Here is a 21,881-nt window from a genome sequence, read left to right as displayed (position 1 = left end):
TTTTACACCCTGTTCAATTTATGGAGCAAACACAGATGAGGTTGAAGCGCTGGATTTTTTGAATTGTCAAACTGACTGATCTCACTGATAATCTGTGGAGATTTTAATATTCATCTGGAGGTTGACAATAGGCTAGATGTGGGTTAAGTATATGAAGGGAGGAAGCCCCTTCTCCTTAAGTCTCTTTCCTACTTGGCAAATAATCATGGCTTGGAAGATATCAGGGGGAAAGGCCTGGCCCAGCTTATACCTTTTTCTCATGCACGATCAACAAATTGGTTTGCTTGGATGATTTTTTCACCTTCAGTGCACTTAGTAATCAAAGAACAATGTGGAGATATCCTAGGATCCTATCGGATCACAACTCTTTGGGTATAGAGGTCCCCATTGAAGGGGTTTATAAACCAAGAGCTAAATGGACGTTTGAGAAAAAGCTCTTATGTAATAAGGAGTATGTGGACCATATGCAAAAATGAACTGTTCAATTTTTAGAGCTCAATAGGGAATTGGCCAAAGGGACAGTGGTCTGGAATTCATTAAAGGCTGGGATCAGGAAAAACACTTTAAACTACACAATATACCAGGAAAAGAAGAACATAGGGAGATTCAGATTCTATTTAATGATCTCTCAGCTCTAGAGGGATTTCAGGTCCAAGCGATTTCTCATAGACTGAGCAATGCTGAGGGTCAGAATAAAATAGCAGCTGTAAGATCTAAAAGTATGCAGTCTTTTAGTAAGGAGGTTGCCGCCAAGTTTCAAACACGTAAAATGGAGTGTAATGGCTATGGGGAGAATGTGGGCTGTCTTCTGGCTCTTTGGACCCGGTAAAGGGAGTTGGCAATAATGATAGAGGCAAAAAAAAGATGAGGAGGGATCTAAGCGCGTTTTAAAATGGTTTAAATTTTTAAAATCTAAAAAATGTTTTGGATTTTTATGAGAAACTTTATACTCAGGAAGGTGGGTTCCTGGGAGAAGTTGTAATAAGGCCTTACATTCAGTCATTAGCAGATCGGATAATCTTAGAGCAACCAACATCTGGAGATGAAATCATATCTGCAATTAGCACATTAGCTGTTGGGAAGAAAACGGGGCATATACTATCCCCCTGGAGCAAGGCATTCTATACAGAATTTGCAGAAGATATGTTATCGACTTTTCAGAAACCATCGGTAGGGAAGGCACTAGCTTCATGGGGGCAATGCACATAGTCATATTTAAGAAAAAAATATACCCCCATTGAATCCAGGGTCCTATAGACCAATAACATTAATTAACAGTGACGCCAAAATATATTTAAAAATCCTGGCAAATTGGCTGGGTAGAATTATTTCCACGCTAGTGTCCCCTAGACAGTTGATCATATTAGAAAACTAATTGCTCTATTTGATATTGCCAAAAGTACCGGGGAAAATATGGGTCTGATTTTATTAGACACTGAAAAGGCATTTGATCGGGTGTCAATGACCTTTCTGTGGGCAATATTAGTCAGATATGGATTTGGCCCCGAATTTTTTGCACTATATGCTACCTGCAGGGCCAAGTTACGGATTATGGGGATAGAATCGGAAGAGCTTTGTATCTCCAGGTGGACAAGACAAGGCTGTACTTGCTCACCAATTCTGTTTGCCCTGTATATCGACCCTTTCATTACAATGCTGGAAAGGAATCAGAAGATTAAGCCGATATCTGTAGGGCAACTAGAATATAAGGTAGTAGCCTATGCAGATGATGTAGCAATCACCACAACAGACCCTCAGCAAGCTTTAGGGGAGACAGAGGAAAAACCAAAGGTCTTCGGTGCTTAGTTATGGTATAAATTGAATCACAGGAAACTCAAGGTGTATTTACTAGCAACATTGGGTGATTTGATACTCGAGTAGTGGAAAAAGCCACCTACTTGGGGATTTGGATATCATCAGCTGTGGAGCATAAAGTAGATCTAAATATGACTCCCTTGATACATGCACTTGAACAGGAACTTTGGAGATTGAATCATCTCCATCTGCCACTGGTGGGGAGGGGGAATGTTTTAAAAATGAGTATTTTATTTTTAAAACAGATTTTATTTGCCAAATAACAAAGATATTGCAGAGAACTGTCACCCAGCAACTGGTGCAGAGAAAATGTACATAAAATGACTTTGACACTTTCTGGAGCAAAATAGGACAAATTGAGAGCAATACAGTTGCAATATTAACCAAAGAAATAGAAAGAAACAAACCCCCCAACCCCCCATCGCACTCACGCCTACCCCAAAGCAGCACCAGAGGAGAACAGTCACAACCGTCTAGACACAGTACCCCTACATCCACAGGGCAATGTTACATATCCCCTATAACGGGAGGGACGCCAAGTCTGTGGGCCTGGCTACTGAAATGGGTTCCAGCTCCAGGCCTCGATACTCTGCCCATCGCCGCCAAATTTTATAATGCTTAAGTGGGCACCCCCTGGCCACAAAGATAGGGATTTCCAGCCCCATACAGAAATCCATGCCATTTTTCCAAACGGATACCGAGGGCGCCCTCAGAGCCTTCCACGCTTTAGCAATGTCCCGCTTAGCCAAGGTGAACCCCAGTAGTATAAGATGGCGCTTGTATATGTTCCCTCCTATATTGTCCATCACATGCAGCAGGACCAGCTTTGGGGAGCTGGGGAGGCCCCCTCCCAGAACCTCAGAGAGGCACGACAAAACTCCCCGCCAAAATCGTGCTAGGGCGGTGCAGCGCCAGATAGTATGCAGAAAAGTGCCCTCCTCATGCTGGCATTGGAGACACACCGGAGAGGCCAACAATCCCGCCCTCCAGAGCCTGACCCTCATGAAATAGACTTGATGGAGATACTTAAACTGGATAAGGCAAAGACTCACAGCTATGGATGCCCCCACGGGGAGGGCAGGGCCTCCACCCAGCCCTCTTCCTCCAGTGGGCATATGTCCTCCTCCCAGACCTCCCTGAGATGTCGCAATGTGGGGGAGCAATGCGTGAGCAAGGACTGGTAGATCTTTGAGATTTTGCAGTCATGGAGGTCCCCCATAAATACCTTAGCCTCTATGGGACTAAACTCAGCCAAGGGCCCCAACCCCTCGATATATGGGGTGATAGCATGTCGGAATTGTAGGTATCTGAAAAATTGGGTTTTAGGCATTTGGAAGTCCTTTTGAAGATCCTGAAAGGACTTCAGAATTGAGCCCCGCATGACATCCCCACGAGTAGAAATGCCAATATGGTCCCAGCCTCGAAAACCGGACAATGTAGCCAGTTGCGGCAGTCGCCCGTTGTGCAAAAGAAGAGTCTCCCGAGTTAGCCTGTTCCACCACCCGGTCCTCCGCAGTGCCTGTCGCCAGATTTGAAAGACAAGTTTCGTAGCCGGGGGCAAGGAGCTGCGTAACAACGCCGAGTAAAGTATAGCATGTAGGGTGTGATCAACCAGACAACATCTCTCGACCGCGTAGGCTGGATCTGCCCTATCCCCATACCACCACTCATTGAGGACTAATAGGTGGGAGGCCATATAATAGGGCAGGATATCAGAGGTTGCCAAACCCCCACAATACGTGGCCCAAAAGCACGTCCACAGGGCCACTCTTGCCATTCCACCTGCCCACAAAAACTGACCCAGGGCTGCATTAACCCGTCAGAACCATCCGGGAGAGATCGGATATGGATGGTTTTGCAGTTGGTAAAGGAGGCGGGGAAGCGACACCATCTTAAAGATGGCCGACCGGCCATATATTGATAGGGGCATGTGGGACCAGACTTTAAGATCCTCGCACACGCGATCCCATACAGGGGCTAGATTCCTTTCCCATGAGACGAGTGCTGAATCCAATATGAACACTCCTAAGTACTGCAATCCCCCAGAGGCCACCTGAACAGAGGAGGCCCAGGAACCAGGACCCGCCCCTCCCCCAATGACCCATAGAGTAGATTTGCGAGGGTTCATATATAGCCCTGAGATCTCCCCAAACATTTGCATAATGCGCAGAAGGCACGGTCCCGTCCTATTAATATTCGTAAGAAAGAAGAGGATGTCGTCCGCATATAAAGCAATGCGATCCGACAGTCCCGCCGCCCACTCCAGACCAGTCACTTGGGCATCAATCCGTACCCAGGACACCAAGGGTTCCATCGCTAGAGCGAACAAATAGAGGGACAGCGAACAACTCTGCCTAGTGCCCCGTCTGAGAGAGAATGTGGATGAGACAGAGCCCGCCACCCATACAGACGCAGTCAGGTCTGTATATAAGAGAGTTATATAGGACAGGAAGCGCGGAGGAGAGCAAATAAATACAGCCAGCTGAGGGAATCAAAGGCCCTATCAATGTCCGCAAGCGATAGCGCGGCCCGCTCCTCCAACCCCTGGACGGTTGCCACTGCTACGTGGGTATGTCGAATATTGTGACGGGTCACCCGCTGAGGCATAAACCCGGCCTGATCGGGATAAACCAAAGATGTAATATGTGCATGAAGGCGATTGGCCAGAGCCTTGGCCAGCACCTTGGCCTCCACATTGAGAAGAGATATGGGGCGATACGACGCATGTTGATCCGGAGGTCTTCCGGGCTTATGAAACACTATGATCTCCGCTCCCTGGCCTCCTCCACCACTCTACAGAGATGAGGTCCCATTTGCAGAAAATAGCGTTTAAAGAATTCACATGGGAAGCCATTGGGCCCGTGGGTCTTCCCGGGCTGCATTTCACCCAATGCCGCACCCAGCCCCTCTTCTGTGAGCGGGAGATCCAGCTCCTCGCGCACATCATCAGAGATGGTCCTGGGCGGCAAATCATAAAGAAAGTGACCTACTACCACTGCCGGGAGGCATTCCCTAGGGGCATAAAGGTCTGCATAATACGTAGCAAAGCTGTCAGCTGTCACGGAGGGGTCTGAGAGGGTGGACCCATCTGGGCTCAGAATATAGCGACTGCTGACACAACCTATGCAATAATTTACTGGACTTATCCCCCCACTGGTAGATCCTACTACGGGTCGTCAGCCACGCCTGTCGGGCCTCATCTAACAGAGTGTGGGCATATTCTTGCTGCATCAACAGAAGTTGGCGGCAAGCCTGTCGATCGGAGCTATCTCTGCTGCTAGATTCTAATTCCAATAGCTTTACCTCCACCTGAACGAGGGACTCCCTACGCAATCTGTGGGCCGCTGTGCAATATGAGATATCCACACCCCGAAGCATGGGCTTCATCGCCTCCCAGAGGCAGTCCGCTACCTCTACTGTCCCAACATTAGATGACAAAAATTGGTCGATGGCTCCCGCCATATGTTCTCTATAGTTGTCTCTCTGAAGGTTCCATGCCGAGAAATGCCACTGAAATGGCTGCGGCGCTCTACCCACACGCAGTTTAAGAGTAATCAGTGAGTGGTCTGACAGACCACGTGGAAGAATATCTGCGGCGACCACCCTGCTATCCATGGCACGGGGAACGAAGATGTAATCAAGGCGGGAGAAGGAGCCATGCACAGCCGACAAGTATGTACAGCCCTGCGCCGTACCATGTAAGCGACGCCAAGGGTCCGGCCAATCCAGGCCCGCCACCATTGAGTGTAGCTTGGTAGTCCCACCTGCGTCCGGCGGGCCCCCAGGCCGCCAGCGGTCCCCAGCCATGTCTAGCACATCGTTCCAGTCTCCGCCCACGGCAGTTAGCCCATCAGGCATGTCTGTCCATAGGGTCATAAGCTTTTCCACCAAGCTCCAAGAAAGGGGGGGAGGGGCATACACACATCCCAAAACTATGGACTCTGTCCCTATCCACCACTGTAGGAAGAGATATCTACCCTGCGTATCCCTTTATGTGCGTGTATGGGACCCATCTATGGATCAGTATCGCAACCTCCCAGGAACCCCTCACAAACCCGGAGTGAAATACATGTATGAACCCAAATTGTTGAAAACATAGCGCCTTAGACCCCATAAGATGAGTCTCCTGCAGCATGAGAACATCTGCCTGCGCTCGCTTCGCCTGCTTCAATATTGTGCCCCACTTAATTTTATCCAACGCCCCCCTGACATTCCAACTCATTACTTTAAGGGTCCCAGCAGGAGCCCGCACATCGCTAAAGGGGCCCAGCCTTGAAAAAGGTCAAGGAATGGATGCGTACCAGGCACAAATACATGGCCCGGTTACGATGCCTCTGGTGCAGCGTAGGCCAGTGCGTTCATACAACAGAACCCCCCTCTCCCCCCAAACAGCCCAACAGCACACTCCCCCCCACCCTATACCTCAAAAACGATGAAGTATCTGTCGCGGCGAGCGTGAGCAGGAGACCCCAATAGGAGGTCCCTCCCCCCGCCCACCAATGGATCCCCAACATACAGTCTATTGTCACCTGGCCCTTTCCCTTCCAACTAACATGTTGCAGGGATATCGGCCCTCAATTGTGCTTCCCCGGTCAAGGCAAACATATCAAGGAACAATGGAAGTGCAAACCCCCCCAAGTTAGTCTGATGTAGTGGGCAGACGCTGGGCCGATGCAGCTCGGGAAGAAGTACAACATGACTGGGACCTGCGCCCGGATCTGGATCATCGCCGTCCCTTCCCCTTTAGTATCGGTTGTTTCCGAACCATCTTGCTCTATGAGGTGTCAGAGTCTCTCCGGGGCGGTGTGTATGGGCAAAGGCGCACTGTCTCGTCTGTCCAGTGGAAGACCTCCTCTGGAGAATCAAAGAAAAGTGTGCAAGAGCGATAGACCACCCACAGTCTGGCTGGGTATAATAGGACATAGGGGAGTTGGAGCTCTCGGAGCCGGGCCTTTGCTGCCATAAAAGACTGCCTGCATTGTTGGACCATTTTAGTATAGTCCTGGAATATGAGGATGCGGGCATTGTCAAATAGCAGTGGTGCCTTGGCCCTAGCTTGTTTCAGGTTAATGTCACGGTTGTGGCAGTTTAGTATTTTCGCAATGACAGGTCTCGGGTGAACACCGGGCGGGGGCTTCTGAGTCAGTGCACTGTGAATGCGCTCTACCATGAAACACTTGGACAATGACCCTAGGGGGAGCCAACTCTCAAGCCACTGGGTGAGGAACTGCTCCATACCATCCTTCTCGCATCCCTCCGGAAATCCAACAAACTGAAGATTATTGCGTCGGGCCCTCCCCTCCGCATCTTCCACCCAGGACGCAAGCCCACATTGAATTGTCTCCAGGGAGGCCAATCGCTTCTGCAGAGTCCCTACTACATCTTCCACCCCAGAGACCCGCGTCTCAGTCTCCGTGATCGGTGCTACCGCATTGCGTAGATCTTGACGCAGCAGCATGATGTCTGAGCCCACCGCCCCTATCTTGGCATCTAGGGCGTCTCGTGACTGGGTGATGGCTGCAAGGAGGGCGGCATTATCAGGCACATCACCAGCTGTCCCCCCTGACGCCACGGCAGAGGTCCGGGGCCCGTGAATTTGTCCATTGTACTCTGCTTGGAGGACCCACCACCTGGCCGATCCCTCGTCATGTTCAGTCCAAGGCCTCCCTGCAGGTTAGGGGGTGTTGTGCCCGCCCCCAGTATGTCATGCTCCGGATATTATGAGGCCCCAAGATGCCCCCAGGGGGAAGTAGTAGGCCACAGTCTGACCACTCGGCCCAGGACCCCAACTCCCAAGTACAGCGCCTATTGAGGGGCTCCCTCCTGCTGGCCTGGCTTGGCTGCCGATCCCGGGATGAGCTTGAAAGCAAAATGAAGGGGGGGAGCCCCGGAACTCCAAGCACCAAGGGCCCCAAAGGAGCTGCACACCACTCACCAGGCCTGTGTACAGTCAAATAGATTACTCTAGGCGCCACGTCCAGCCAAGAGCACCGGGGGGGCACACACAGTCACGCCACGGCTCCTCAGGGACCTGCAAACAACGTAGAAATGGCGTCTCTGTAGTCTTCGACTGGACCCTGGTGGCGAGCCCATGTGCCCGATCGACCGCCGGGGTGAGCCCACCAGCCCACCAGGGGGAGGAGAAATCTGCCGCGTTCAGCCACCCACCGGGAAGCTCAAAACTGCACCCGACTCCAGCTTCACAAGCAGAGCGACAAGCGCGACTTCGCAATGGAGGTGGCACCAAGCGTCTGGCCTCCCAAATATCAATGCACAGGCAGGACACCTAGGCCCCCCACCAGGCACCTGCAGATCCCAGGAGTCACGCCCCACACAGAGGAGACCGACCACACCCCCCCACGTGACCCGACACAGCCGCCGATCCGGTACAGACTGTTCACCAGGGGGGCACGTCGCGGCCGCCAGTGATGAATACAGGCCCCAGCTAGGCCCGCAGGACACAAGGGTTCGCTCTCCTGTAATGGAATCTATAAGGAAGTTGGCACGGAAACTGCAAAGTACAAAGACAGCATTTATTAACCCTTAAGGGTGGTCCTACAATCCACACAACACTCTTCAGTATTGCATAGAGTAGCACAAAGAACTTTCGTACATGGTCCCCTTTTATACACAACAGAGGGGCTCATAAGTGGGTGGATACAACATGAGGCTGAAGAACATTACCATTTATGGTCATTTTCGATACTGAATCAATATGTGGGCGGAGCTAACACACTCCTTAAGCCCGCGAAAACATGGTCAAGCAAGGCTAACTGATAACAGATGTGGTCAAGTCTGGGCATGTGCCAGATGAACAAAGGAGCTATTTATAGACTGTTACTAGGCAGATTACAAGAGCAACTAACACAGAGGTTGGACTCTTCTCGTGGGGAACACGTGGAAGCATAACAATACAAAAGGGAGTCCGAACTTCGGTCAACATAACAGAGAAAACATGATCTATAAGAGGGGAATTAATGTCTTTAGTAAATGCTTAATCACATCGTTGTTTCAATTTACAACAGACGACCCTTTCAGCATTTACTGAAGACATCCGGCTTGTTAGAATAATCATCATATATATCAATTATCATCATCTCTTCTACTTCCTTAGCTAAACGTTTCTGATAAGTGACATTGGCAATAGCTTTCTTATCGGGGATACAAAATGATACACATGATGAGCAGAGTAAAGGACCACACTGAATGCAGATACAGCATGAAAACAGAACCGCTACAATAATGCAGAGACCAGTTGGAACCTTCCATCCCCAGGCAGTAATTAACGCCCAAAACCATTCAGAAAAGGACCAAGTGCCGTTTTCTGTATGGATCTCAGCTGCAATTTTATGCAGTTTATTGATGGCATTATAAACTGATGGCGTATGATCAGGGATAAACACACAACAGCTACTTCCAATAATTTTACATGCTCCTCCTCTGTCAGCTAGCATAACGTCTAATACCATACGATTCTGCAATGCAACAATTCTAGTAATCTGTAATTCCTCCGTAAGATTCCCAAGAGCAGCAGCAGTCTGATTTGTCACAGCTTCTACCACTCTTGTTAACCTTCGGATCTTCCTACTGTTCAGGGCAGCTCCAACAAAGAAAAACAGTCCCAAGTTAAAATCAATATACTGTTGCAGACTGGTATCAGTCTGATCTACATCATCAATTGATAAAGTACGTTTATACCTATTTACAGTCACATTATTCAATAATTTCAGATCCTTATGATAAGATGCGGGTGCTAGGAATACAGGAGGTAATAGAAATGATACATAGCATACCCCAGACCACCCAGCCGGCAGACGGTAATAACCTTTATTTCCACACACAAAATACGTATTATGGGAGGCCAAGAAGGTACTATTGTTCAACCCATCAATATTCAAAACAGTATTGCAATCACTAACACCAACAGGAATAAAACCCACACTCTGGACACACAGGTCCGCTTGAGCTTGTGCTACTTGAATTACAAACTTGTCCTTTCCCACAGTGTCTCTTGTGTTCGTAAAGATGTAGGGAATGGATTCATTGTCTGGTCGGTACTCTTCCCACTCCCAAATTGTCCCATTCGCTTGTGGATACCCATTTTTGTCTTGATGGCATTCTTTATTGAGTCTGAAGAGCAATCGTCCCACTGTTGGTTTCCGAGTAGCAAAAAGCAAAGTATACCATGCTCTACAAGAGCCATTATGAGAGAAAGGAAGTGGTATAAATGGCGTTCCTCCTTTCTTCTGATGAGCTGGCATCATCCCACATATCCAACAGTTCGAAGCATTCGTAGCAACGTGGGTATGATGCAGCATCTGGATGAAAGTGTTATTCAAGTAAGACTGTCGATGCTTCAACTCTTGATACGGTAATGTATAAAAGTAGTGCTCCTCAGGCACCGGAGTTGTCAACACAAGAATCTTCCGAGCAGGAGTTACATCCTCCACGAACCATGTGGTTATCCCAACAATGGCTACTGTCAACATGAACCCTAATGCACAAAGGATTTTCTTTTTCTCCATGTCAAGGTAAAAATAAAACCCAATATCTTCCTGAAACTAAAAGTCTGTCAGAACTCTTCCCCTTGGGCAGCGGTTGATTTCTTCACCAGCGGGCCAAGACGGGTGTCGCTACACTAATGCAGGGCTGATCCCCCCCCCCTTGCCTCATTGGCTCTCCGTTTCACTAACCCAAGGGCCGTTCTGACAGTATGTCCCGGTACTGGAAAACTCACTTCCTTGGTCGAAGATGATATCGCCTTCCTCCAGGAGTCGCGTGGTCCGGAAAGAGCTCCTCAGTGGCGTTTGGCTCCGCAGCACGGCCTGTCTCTGCAGCCAAGATTTCTCGTTGATCGGTCAGCACAGCAGGTTCCACCAATCCGGGCGGCACCTTCCTACAGTGCAGAGAGTGGATCCAATTCTTTCGGTTGGAGACTCGCACAGCCGTCCTCGTTGCGAGGAGGACCTGCTCAGGGCCCACCCATCTCGGTTCCAAGCTGTTCGTCCTGTCGAAAACTTTCACCATGACATGGTCACCAGGCCGGAGACCATGTCCTTCACCGGTAGACCGATCAGGGAGCGCCTCTCGGACCTGTTGATGAATAGAAACCAAGTTATCCGTTAACTGTGCCAGATAATCGTTCATCATTACACAAGGTACATCATACACAGCCTTAGGTTTTGGTGGACCCCAAATATTCATTGGGCGTCCAAAAACAATTTCGTAAGGTGTAAGGCCAGTTCGAGAGTGTGGTACCGATCTAATTGACAATAACGCCAGTGGCAGAGCGTCTGGCCAAGTCAAAGACGTCGAAGCTTGAATTTTGGCGATCTTAAGCTTCAGTGTACCATTATACTTCTCAACTAGGCATGCAGACTGAGGGTGAAACACGGCATGGAACTTCTGAGTGATGCCTAGACCCTTCAAGACATACTTTATAACGTCCGCTACAAAGTGAGGGCCATTATCACTCCGCAGAAGTCTACAAACACCATATCGGGGGAAAAACTCCTTCAGCAGCAGCTTCGCAGTAGTCATCGCAGTATTGTCTTTCGTAGGGTACGCTTCAACCCATTTGCTGAAAGCGCAGACCACTACTAGAACATACTTCAGATTATTACAGCGCTCAAGCTGGATGTAATCCATCTGCAGAACCTCAAAGGGCGCAGTAGGTGTCACAAATCCTCCTGCTGGAGTTCGAGTACCCTTTCCTGGGTTATACCTCAGGCAGATCATACAGGTCTGCACCACCCTCTTCGCTGTGCTAGCAATCTCTGGATGCTCCCAGACTTGGGTAAGCAATTTCACAATTGCGGAGGCTCCAACATGTGCTAGCCCATGTGCCATCTGAACCATAGGCTGTACAAAAGCCGTAGGTAATTTCCATTTATCCATCTGCTTATTTCTCCAGCAACCCTCATCATCCAATTCTCCCTCACTAGCCCATTGTTCCCGCTCTTTGTCAGAAGCGGTCCTTTGCATTTCTCGCACTTCCTCCTTCGCATCATGCCATCTTTCCACCTGTGACTTTACTACATACACGGCAGTAGTACCGGGCTGCATCGCAGTTTCCCGTGCTACTCGATCTGCCAACGCATTCCCTTCTCCAACTTTGTCAACTACTTTCCTATGGGCGCTACACTTAACGATAGCAATTTTCTTTGGGTATGTCAATGCGGTTAAAAGATTGTGAACTAACTCTCCATGCATTATCTGTACTCCATGTGACGTTAAAAACCCTCTCTCCTTCCAGAGTAGGCCGAAGTCATGCACTACTCCGAAGGCATAGCGGCTATCTGTATAAACATTCACACATAGTCCTGTACTGAGCTCACATGCTCGTGTTAATGCTATCAGTTCCGCTGCTTGAGCTGATTTCTGTGGTATGCGTGCTGTCTCCACTATCGTTTGCAATGTGGTAATCGCATACGCTGCTGAAGTCGTACCATCTGGTAGCTTCAGGCATGATCCATCCACCCACAGTTCTCCATCTACATCTGGAAAGGGCGTATCCTGGAGATCAATACGACCCTTTGTTTGTTCCTCAGTCACGAGAATACAATCATGCGCTTTCCGCACCTCAGGCTGGGTCTCGGGGTATGGCAACAATGTTGCCGGGTTTAACGTTACGCACCTTTTTAACGTAATATGAGGAGCCAAAAGTGTCAACTCATATCCTGTTAAACGGGCGCTGGTCAAATGCTGCGTCTTCGTTTGATTGAGTAGGGCATCGACAGCATGGGGGACTAATACCAACAACTTATGAGATAACACAATTCCCTCACTTTGGCGTATTGACACAGCTGTCGCCGCAACCGAGCGAAAACACCCTGGTAATGCTCGGGCAACAGGATCAAGTACAGCCGAAAAATATGCACATGGGCGCTGCTTATCGCTGTGCATCTGCACTAAAACTGACAATGCACATCCATCTTTCTCATGCACATACAACGAAAAGGGTTTTGCATAATCAGGGGTCCCTAACACTGGTGCTGAACAAAGGGCCTGTCGTAGTTGCTGAAAAGCAGTATCACACTCATCTGACCAAGGGATTGGGGTAGGCGTGTCCTTTGTCAAAAGGGCTAACAATGGCTTAGCTATGTGCGAAAACCCCAATATCCACTGTCTACAAAAAGAAACAAGGCCCAAAAATGCACGCACATCCTTCTGTGTGGACGGTCTCGGTGTATCCAAAATTACTTGGATACGATCCGGTGTGAGTGCACGTCCCTCCTTAGACAAAAGGTGACCCAAATAAGTCACCTTTGGTCTACAAAATTGCAATTTCTTCCTAGATACCTTATGATTGTGGGACGCTAAAAAAGAAAGTAAGGATAACGTACTTTTTTCACACAACTCCAGGGTGTCAGCCGCCAGCAAGATGTCGTCGACATATTGAATGAGGGCGACACCCTCGAGCAGAGCAAAGGAATCCAATTGTCGTTTCAAAGCCTGACTATAAATGCTAGGGCTTTCTGTATAGCCCTGGGGAATCCTACAGAAACGATAAGATCTATTATTTAATGTAAACCCAAAAAGATATCGGCTATCAGGGTGAATGGGAATGGAAAAGAAGGCATTCTTCAAATCAATCACTGAGAACATGGTCGCCGTAGGCGGGACCAAGGTAAGCAACGTCGTGATATCGGAAACCACTGGGTACTGAGGTATCACGATCTTGTTTACTTCTCTCAAATCAATTATAAACCGATAAACTCTGGCATCCGTATCCTTTTTCAGTATGGGAAGGATCGGACTGTTACAAATGTTGTAGGGGACTTCCTCCACTACCCCTACCGCCATCAAATCCTGCACTATCTGTAGGAGAGCCTCCTCGCCCTCCTGGGAAATACGGTACTGTGGGAGGCGTGGTAACACCGCCCCCTCCTTGACGCTAATGTGGACCGGTGGAATCACCATTTGTCCCACATCAGTATCCGAAGTTGCCCACAAAGCACGAGGGAGGGTAGCTAACAGCGCATCCTCAGACATCGTACACATTCGCTCTGATCGGGGGTAATTGTCATTCAATATTACCCGTACACCAGCAGGGGAGCAACGGATCGTAGCCCTAAAATGCTTTAACATATCAAGACCCATAATGTTGTCCGGTGTGTACGGGGCAAGCAGAAACGGACAGGGTGCAGAAAAAGAATCAACCTTAAACATGAGGGGCTGTGAAAGAGGGCTTCGGGAGAGTGTACCATCGGACCCTACCGATGTGACCATTAAGCCGGATGGGGGAGCCCCCGGAACCAATTGCTTAGATAGCGCACTACGTGTCGCTCCTGTATCCACTAGGAACTGATCAGTAGAGCCCAAAACCTCAGCCGATACATAAGGGTTCTTCTGATCGACCGGCACCTCAACTGATTCTAACCCCCATCCAACGCAATCCTATGCATGCTGAGAGTCATGGTACCCCGACCGGTCAATTCCTGATGCTTGATACTGATGCTGGCGATCGAAAACATTTGATCTATCTCGGTGCTGCCCAGCAGAGTCAAAACGAGCCTGTTCGTTAGAATTCCCTCGAAAGTTCGAGAAACCCCCTCTACCTCGCGGGCCACCAGAGGTATGCCCCTGACGCGATGCATGCAACACCGGGCAGTCCCTAGCCCAATGACCCGATTGCTTACAATACGCACATTGGTTCCTATTTAAATCAGATCGGCCCAAGGGAGGACCATAAGATCCTCCCCTACCTCTATTACTACCCCGTCGGGGCGGGCCATAGACTTGTGCCAACATCACCTTTGTTTTCAAATCTTTCGATTTCTTTTCCTCCTGGCCCTTTGCTTCTTGCTCCTGACGCTCATAATACTGGGCGATAGTCAGGAGGGCCGTCGGTGTAGCGGAGGACCAAGAACTCTCGCTCGCTTTTAGACGGGCCGCAACTGCCGGCAGCAGATTAGCCACATATTTATCCGCAAAAAGGTGGCGGCCCGTATCGTCAGTAAGCGACTGGCCACTAAAATCATGAAACGTCTCCTCAAAGCGCGTAAAGAAGTCCGCAACTGACTCGTCAGCTTTCTGTTTACATGCAGCTAACATATTCCAATCAATCTTTTTGGGGGGGATAATTGTCTTCAGCTTAGCCACAATAGCAGCGGGGAGATCTAAAATACTCTGGGGCGGTTTCTGCGCAGGCTTCCGTTCCCTATCCTCATCCTCAAGGTCAGACCACCGAGCCTTAAAGGCAACTACATCATCTACCTTTCGGACAGATCGCCACATATCCGGTGGTAGAATAAGGCCAAAGAACAAATCGATATCTGCTAAAGTCATAACGCAAGAATTCAAGGCCCCCTCGACTTCTTCGTAGAAGGCCGCTGGATTCTTGCGGGGGTCAGGCAGCGCATTCTTTAATGCCATCACATCAGCTCTATGCCACGGAGTATAAACCCATTTATACACAAAATATCCCTTAGCATCGGCGGAGGTAATGTCCGAGCTAGTCCCCGCTCCTTTAGGAGGAACATACAAAGGCGCCGCCTCGCGCATTGGCTTAGCATGCACTAGATCGCTCTTATCTGATTGAGAGGTGGATGAGTGGCCTTCTGCGGTACACGAATCCGACTGCGTCTCCTCCCCTGCTCGTTGGCGCGCTTTTTCTCTATGGGCCAGCACCGCGTCCCGCAAGGCGAATAACCGCCGAGCCGTATCAGGAGCCTTAGAGGGAGAAAAAACACCATCATGCAATGCTTTAGCATCCGATGTCACTTCTTCAGGCTCAAAGACACTAGAATATTTCCGAAAAGCAGCAATCACTTCCTCAGCGAAATGACTCAAAAAATACAATCTCTCTCTATCCTGCCACGACCCCCAAGTATGGAACAATTCGTCCACGGACACCTTACCCTTAAGTGCACGGAAGGAAATTTGCCGAAGCTCAGCCATATGCTCAGCCGATAACATGGACCGCGTATCTACCTTACCCGGACCCGGGACAGAATCTTGCGGCCTCGGAGCAGATGCGCCAACATAAGGGGGCGGAGAGCGATCTAGTAAATAAAAATCATCATCAAGATTATTAAGGACAGGATAAAGTGGCTGCCGAACAGCATATTGACCCGAGACTTGTAGCCTACGCTCCTTCTCTTGCCTGTCCGTCTGCTCTCTGTCCTCCCGACGCTTCGCTTCCTGTGCTCGCACATGATCATTCTTCCGTTGTTCTTTATCAAACAGCGCTTTCTCACGCTTCTCTCGCTCACGCACCTCCTTCACCCACAACCGCACACACTCAAACATATCCTGACGAGCACGCCGCTTACACATACACTGTTCCACATACTCAATCTTACGTATATCAAACGATCCATACAAAGGCCATCGTAACTCAGGATCTTTTTTTGTATATTTCCTCCATACTGTGCTGTACATTATGGAAGAAAGACCATGCTTCACATACATATCCCTATTAGGAGTCCCCTCTGGGGGAGCTGGAGCAGATTCCTCGAGGTTCAACCGGTTCCCAAAACAGCAGCACCACTTACGGAGTGCGCTGAAAGCAGGCATGCTCAGAAATAATGCAAAATATGCAATATTATAGAAAAAATTGCACTTGCGCCGTTCAAAGTTACACAGCTCCGGAGAAATCTCTCCACATTACCTGCCTATATGTGTTGCAACGCATATATATTCACAAAGACAAATACAAAATATGACTAGTCATCACAAATCAACCTCAAATAGCCGGACCAGGCTTCAAAAACTCGGAGCAAGTACCGTACACCGGTTCTTACCAATCAAGAGTCCAGATTCCAACTGCCAAGCTCCACAATCGCCCAAACGGCTTTCACGGCAGAACCGACAGAAGAGGTCTCAGTCGGGGACCGGCGCCACCCAGACGGTCAGCTCGGAAGGGAAGGAAGAAAAACCTCGGGATGCCAGGGCTAAGACGCCGCGGGCAGTGATCACGTCCCCGGTCAAATTCCTCACCTTCGTCGCGACCAGTCCTTCGAGCATCCGAGTCGCCGATGAGCCCCACGTGACGGGCGCCAATTGATGAATACAGGCCCCAGCTAGGCCCGCAGGACACAAGGGTTCGCTCTCCTGTAATGGAATCTATAAGGAAGTTGGCACGGAAACTGCAAAGTACAAAGACAGCATTTATTAACCCTTAAGGGTGGTCCTACAATCCACACAACACTCTTCAGTATTGCATAGAGTAGCACAAAGAACTTTCGTACATGGTCCCCTTTTATGCACAACAGAGGGGCTCATAAGTGGGTGGATACAACATGAGGCTGAAGAACATTACCATTTATGGTCATTTTCGATACTGAATCAATATGTGGGCGGAGCTAACACACTCCTTAAGCCCGCGAAAACATGGTCAAGCAAGGCTAACTGATAACAGATGTGGTCAAGTCTGGGCATGTGCCAGATGAACAAAGGAGCTATTTATAGACTGTTACTAGGCAGATTACAAGAGCAACTAACACAGAGGTTGGACTCTTCTCGTGGGGAACACGTGGAAGCATAACAATACAAAAGGGAGTCCGAACTTCGGTCAACATAACAGAGAAAACATGATCTATAAGAGGGGAATTAATGTCTTTAGTAAATGCTTAATCACATGGAAGCGCTGTCATGACCCTCTAGGAAAGCCCACGTGGCCCGGTATGACCGCCGATGTGGGCCCCTCCCGCCCCTCCCGCCACATGGAGAATACACAATAGGCAGGGCTTCTAGCTCAGGGGAGCCTTCCTCGCTGGTCCGATGCAGATTGAGGATGGCAGCGGAAGGTCCCCGGTCTAGCCGCGCACACCCACAACTCCCTCTCCGCTCTCTCCCATGTGGCCCGATGCGGCTGCCACACCATGGCACTCACCGCACTTCCACCGGTGGGGGGGCACAGTCCGTCCCCAGCAGGCACCCGGCAGGCCCCCGATGTCCGTCAATGCACAAGTGGCTCCGGTACTCCGAGGCACCAGGAGGTCCAGCGCCACCAAGGCAGGCCGTCTGCTATCGGCCTCGGCAGGTCCCAGCGCCCGCTGACTGTGTGGCCTCCGTCTCCGGCCGCCTGTTCCCAGGAATGGCGCCTGATTGCTGCCCCTGCCGACAACAGCCGACTAGGGCCTCCAAACTCTGCAAAATCGATAGTCCTCGGTTCGCAGCGCCTGCCAAGTTTGATTCAGGCGTGGTGGTGGACCTGGGAAGCAGGATATTGGAGGATTATAGTGCGGGCTGGACGGAGCTCTCCTAGCAAACGTCCGCCATGATGGCTCGCTTGGCCTAAAAATGAGTGTTTTACTCAAATTATTATCTCTCTTCTGGGGAAGCCCAATGGTATTCAACCATAAGTGGCTAGGGAAAACCGAGAGTGTGTGCGATTGTTTTCTATCGAGATTCAAAACAATAAGAAGAACCTCTGAATATATAACTCTTCCCAAGGATCGTGGAGGATGGGGTGTAACGAATATATCCCTGTATTTTTGGGCATGTATGTTGCAGAATATGGGAATAATAATCATGGGAAGCACACACATGCTCAGATCAGACAAAGCACTATCAATATACAAGCTGATTTTGGGAGAAGAGACTAAAGGCTATCTGATAAAAAACATCAAACCCAGCTATTATAAAAAAACAAAAATCAAAGTTTTGCAAGGGGCATGTAGATTGTAGCAACATCTTAATGAGACAATGAAAATCCCCATATATAATTATTATACACCTCTTTGGGGGACACCGTCATTACCATTGATATTTCAAGATCTGATGGTTAGGAGATGGAAACGGCAAGGGATTTTAAAATTAGGGGATTTTTTTATATGGAGAACAATTATGCTCATTTGGGGATCTTCAGGAGGAATTTCGTCTAAGACATCATTACTTTAAATATCTCCAGATCCAGGACTTCATTAGTAAAGTGTAGAGGGTCTAAGGGTCAATGATTAAGATTTATATTGTAGAGGCAATTGAAAAGAGGGTTAGGATCAGTGCCCTCAACAATCTATGGTCCAACAGTTGCTGGATGATTTGGAGTCTCAAAATGCCAAGTGGGAGAATAGGCTGGTGATGGAGGGGCCGCTACTGCAAGGATCACTGAATTTAGGTAGCAAAGTCCTCTTAACAGTTGGGTTGGATTAAAGAGCCAACACTTTAAAACAATCTTTGATCTGTACTATACTCCAAAGAGATTATTAAAGGGGGTTAGGAGAGATAATGAATATTGTCAACAATGTGGCACTGGACCTGCTGGAATAGTATACGTTTTATTCATGCCGGCAATAAGATCTCTTTATTAGGAGATTGACTCATTTTTAGGACAGGTCTCCAGGGACCAGATCAAAACCAGCGCCATATTGGGGGTATTAGGGGTGGTAGAGGACACAACACAAAATTGGCTAGCCAAAAAAGAGGGTTGTCTGGTTTTTATTGACATGGTAGTTATACTAATGTGTATTGCTACAGTATGGTGAAATCCTGATCCCCCCACATTTTTTAATGGTGATCCAGGTTTTTGGCTATTTACAATATGAGACCACGCTGTATGAGTGTAAAGGACAAAAACTGCAGAAATGGGAGGCTCGGATAAAAAAAAAATTTAAAAATGTATAACTATGTAATTAATTCTAACTATTACAGTTGATAACTCACTATATAAATAATTTTATAAAAACATTTATCAAAATCTCCCACGTGATAAAACAAAATCAATTTTGGACACATAACTTTTGTCACTAACGCCCCCATTCCTCAAAACATGGGTTCAGAGTACTTCTACTCTGACCCCTTATGTTGTCACTGACCATGTCATGAATGATGTAATATGTGATGTCATGAGCAGTCCATTGCGGGTGCACGTGTTATAGTTAGCTGAACTAACTATAACGGTGGAATTTCTATGGTTTTGTAAGAGTGAAATGTCCAGCTAACTATAACGTCCCTGAAACCTATGGTTTTTTCAGTGAATTTCTAAGGTTTTGTAAATGCTAATTTCTAACTATAATGTACCTGAAACCCATGTTTTTTTCAGTGCATTTCAATGTTTTTTAAATGCTAATTTTTAACTATGACATCCCTATTAAGTCCCCTTGAATCCTGATGGTCCCTGGTGGCCAAGTAGCCCACCAGGTACATCCAGTAAGCGCCACAGACCTGTGTTTCAGAGAGGTTTTCTGAGACCACGCCCCTTTTTCTTATTCTAATTGCTCAGGAACTACTGAACGGATTTACACCATTTAAAAGAAGGACTCTTTCTGAACCAAGACTACTTTTTTGCCAAATTTATTGACCCCCCTTTTTTCTCGGCCGCCGCTTGGCAAATCATTCATCAACCGTCGCCAAAGTTATTGGGAAAAGAAAAAACGCTTTTTCCATGAAAAATAGGTCCTAAGTATAACTACCTACTGGCGACCGCCAGTAGGTAATATAGGAGAAGAGGATGTAAAGTAATGGCCAGAACTGTCAACATTGGAACTTGGGAACCAGCCTCAAGTATCAGCATTGGCTCAATATTCTGTGCAGCCTGTCCTCCCTGGACTGAAAACAAGCATCCTGGAACCTGTTTCAGGATATCACTCCTCATCACCCAGGCTAGCTTGAATCCTATGGCATAGTGAGCATGGGACCCACGTCTAGGGAGTCAAACTAGTATGGCTGATGAGAGGTGATACCCCAAAACCGGTCCCAGGATGTCCATCGTACGACAATATGCAGCATTCTGTCCATCATCTTTTTGTACTGCGATAGTTGTCCTAAGTGGGAAGGGTATGCCTATAGGTGGGTCTTGTGCTCACGATGCCATTGTATTAAAGTTAGCCTGGCTGATGAGGGGTGATACCTCGAAACCAGTACCAGGATGCTGTTTTCCTGTGCATGGAAGACCTAGCCTGGCAAATCAGGCTGAATTGTTCCCCTGGGGCGCAGGGTCAAGAATGATTTGCACATAGCTAGGTCCAAACTGGAAAGGCATAATGAGCAAAAAAATGATGGATTTAGGCTCAGATTTCTGTACTGTGTTGAATGTTTGACAATGTTCAGCATTACGTCCATCACCTTTTTGTGTTGCTATAGCCGCCCTTAGTGGGAAGGGTATGCCCAGACTTGGTTCTGGTGGTCACTATGCCATTTGACTTAAGCTAACCTGGCTGATGTGGGATGATACCCTGAAACCGGTCCCAGGATGCTTGTTTCCGGTCCAGGGAGGACCTGGCCTGGCAGTTCAGGTTGGACTGTTCCCATGGGGAGCAGCATCAACACTGATTTGCATATGGCTGGGTCCAAACTGCAGTGACACATTGAGCAAATAGAACGATGGATAAAGGCCCACATCTCTGTACTTGGGTGAATGTTAGACAATGTTCAGCATTCCATCCATCATCTTTTTGTGTTGCTGTGGTTCAGTGTGTACCATCACAAAAGTCTGCTTTTTAAAATAAGGTGATTTATAATTCATACAGTGTTTCTTTCCAGTATTCAATCTGCAGCCTCAAAAAAGTGCCAGGGCTGCATGCCTTCAGAAGCTATACAGATGCTTACATAATGCAAATTGAATTAAAACATGTATCATTTGTTTTTATGTTCTTACGTGTTTATATCCAGTGTCTATAAGCTGTTGCTAACAAAAAAGCATCATATACTTTGGCAATTACTGTCCAATATTTTGTATGGCATGTACATTCACCTGCTACAAACTTTGATACTAACTAGGTAAAATGGATTAACCTACTGTATATGCACGTCCCATAGTAGAACTACTGTACGGCTAACCAATCATGAGTATAATAAAGGCCCTTACCTTCCTAATATAACAAATCCAGAATGTGTTTACTGTATCTGAACTTGCACTCCTGCTGCCTTGACTGTACATTTGCTGTGTGCAATAGAGATAGTTGGCGTATTTTTTCCACCACATTAAAGTCACAAAGATTGGCATTGCCAATGTTTGCTTTCTTGGCTGCTATGTTTGGGTAGTGAAGGAATTTAAACTCGCTAGAGCAGCCTGTCTTACAAAAGAGCCAACCAGCTGCCTTTGATCCTTGCTCACATTCAAGACACACTGGCTCAGCGCTGTTTTTGCATCATGTTGTTTTCTGCGCTGAGTCTTGTGA

Source organism: Triturus cristatus, chromosome 2_1 (genome assembly GCF_964204655.1).
Source record: "Triturus cristatus chromosome 2_1, aTriCri1.1, whole genome shotgun sequence".
Classification (NCBI taxonomy): Eukaryota; Metazoa; Chordata; class Amphibia; order Caudata; family Salamandridae; genus Triturus; species Triturus cristatus.
The sequence above is the reverse complement of the archived record's forward strand: the minus strand, read 5'-3'. Positions refer to the sequence as shown.